The 2,536-nt window shown below is 35.1% G+C and overlaps 1 non-coding gene across 1 annotated transcript; it reads right to left on the bottom strand.

Moving 5' to 3' along the window:
* Positions 1-1,791: 1,791 nt before the first annotated feature.
* LOC114106399 (U6 spliceosomal RNA) lies at positions 1,792-1,895 on the bottom strand. The gene has a single exon (XR_003585184.2). It is a non-coding gene; the product is annotated as a U6 spliceosomal RNA (small nuclear RNA).
* Between the last annotated feature and the right edge of the window lie 641 nt (positions 1,896-2,536).

The raw sequence follows: 2,536 nt of genomic DNA, 5'->3' as shown, positions 1-2,536 counted from the left end.
TGGGGTGCTTCCTTCCTCTAACAATTTCTCTTCCTCGGGGGTGAACAACTTCAAACTTTGAGTCAACCATTTTCCCCAGTTTGCCTGAGAAAGTTCTAGGGATAGGCAACTTGAAATAAAAACAAAATAAATCAAAACAAGAACACATTGTTTTTTGAAATGGTCACCCATTCTTTCGCTCTTCCTCAGGGACAAGCAATTTCACTTACCTCCAAGCTTTAGACGTTCCCTGCACGGACCACCAAATGCCGCAGTCTGGCTGGGCACAAAATCACGAGCCACTCTCACACCTTGTAGATTCAAACAGCAACTCTTTATTCTCGAACTGTCACTGGCATTTACACACACGTTTTGGGGAAATCCACGTTCTCCGCCCAAATCCACGTTCTCCGCCCAAATCCACGTTCTGGGCGAAATCCCAAATACTCTCTGAATACCAGAGAACTCAACGGGAACTCAATGAGCAGGCACGCCTGAGGCAGCAGGATACGCCCTATTCCCAGCAGGGTACACCTTAAACCTGGAACCGCCCTAAACCCGGATTGTCCTAAACCGGGAACGCCCTAAACCCGGATCGCCCTGGTCCTTGAGCAAGGTCACCTTACATGCAATGACACTGCAAATGACCTGGGTCATGCCATGCATCATTCTTACTTAGCAATGGCCTTCAGCACCTAGGAGCTTAGGGAAAACAATTTTGTTGATTTGACACAAAATAAGAGATCCTTCCAGGAATTAAAAAGTAAAACAAAGTTTCTTGTGCATGATGGATGGGTTTCACATGCCTGCTAAGTTTAACAGTCAGAAGGACATGTTTAAACTCCTTTAAGAAGGCTGGCTATCAGCATTTTTAAAATGATCAAATTGCAAAGAGAATGCAAGATGGACCAGTTGGCTAAACTAAGATTCTTTCCCTCCCTCTCTCCTTCTCTTTTTTCTTTTCTTTTTAATTTTATAAATAGTGCTGGTAAGAAAATTTAGCTCTATACATAGATGTATCTATCACTAGTTTTATATCCCATCTTTTCTTGCCAACCTTTGCCTTGTATGAAATCTGGTAATTTACTGATGAGATCTGACAGTCTTAAACACCTTTTCTGAGAACAATTTTTTCATAGGTGTAAATTTCTAGTTGGTTGTTAATGGAATATGCCTGTGAAAATACCTTTAGTAACTGGATCTTATCATTGGTTATTTGTTGACAGCACTTTCTCATTTAAACTGAAGGAATATTCTTTTTTTTTGAAGATATTTTAAGCAAGTTATGAACTATAGCAGAATCATGGTGTGTCATATTCAGAAGAGGATATAAAATTTATTTAGTCCTTTCTACCTCCCTGACATGGATTGCTCTAGATGACCTTTGAATATTAATAGCTGTATTTCAGTATCTCCACTGAACCTTGCTGATGACCAACATTTTATTTTTACAGAAGAAAACAAACCTATTTTATTAATAAAATTCTCACATCTAAATTACTAAACATTAGTGTTTCTAAACATTGTTGGTACAAGCATTAGCAGCTTATCCTGATTACTTTATTTTTTAATTAAAAATTTACTGGCTATTTTTAGTTATATATAGCATTAGGATTCATTTTGACATAGTCATGTAAACATGGAATATAATTTTCTCTAATTCAGTACCCAGTATATCCCATTTCCCTCCCTTCCTACCTTCTCCTGTTTTCTTCTCCCTACTGATCGTTCTGCTGTTTATAACTATGATTATCTTAAAAATTAATGTGTTTGGGAGATCTATAATAATGAGATTCACCATTGTATATTCATAAAAATATGGAATGCTTCAAAAATTTGTGTGTTATCCTTGCGCAGGGGCCCTGCTAATCTCTGCATTATTTTAATATTAATATATGTCCTGCCAATATGAAAACTTAAAAATATTTTAAAAATATGATTCTAATATTATTGAAGTGTGTGTTTTAGATTTTTTAGTACATATTTTTAAATATGTCTCACAGAATAAAACAATTTTAAAAGTCCAGATGGTAGACAGACTGTTTCTCCAACTTCACATTTATTCATTTTGTGAGACTGTTTGATAAGTTATTTAATCTCTCTATACTTTATTAAGTGGAAAAAAATTACCTTCCTAATAGCATTCATTTGAGAATTAATCCACATCTTCTGATTAGAATAATGCCCAGGGTCTATTAAGCTTTGCCTAACCTACATAGTATCTTCTCAAAAAAAAAAAATTTATCAGGGAGACAAGACCAAAACCTGATCTATTTATGAATAAATGGTGGTATTTGATGGTGATGATAATGATGTTAATACTTTTTGACATCTGTTTAAATTGAACAAATAGATCTACAAAATATTTGCTTAACTGATATTCTGACAAATATTTGAAGAGGGAACAAATAGAAAACTTTCATCATCATGATCTCAATGAATTTGAAGACAGATCCAATGAATTTGACTGAAATGATTAAAAGCACTTAAGAAAAACTGAAGTCAATCGGAAAGCATGAATCTGACCCTCATATATTTAAAGCAATGCAACAGTATT

Source organism: Marmota flaviventris, chromosome 8 (assembly GCF_047511675.1).
Source record: "Marmota flaviventris isolate mMarFla1 chromosome 8, mMarFla1.hap1, whole genome shotgun sequence".
Lineage (NCBI taxonomy): Eukaryota > Metazoa > Chordata > Mammalia > Rodentia > Sciuridae > Marmota > Marmota flaviventris.
Note: the sequence above shows the minus strand (reverse complement) of the source record. Positions and strands in the feature narration are given on the sequence as shown.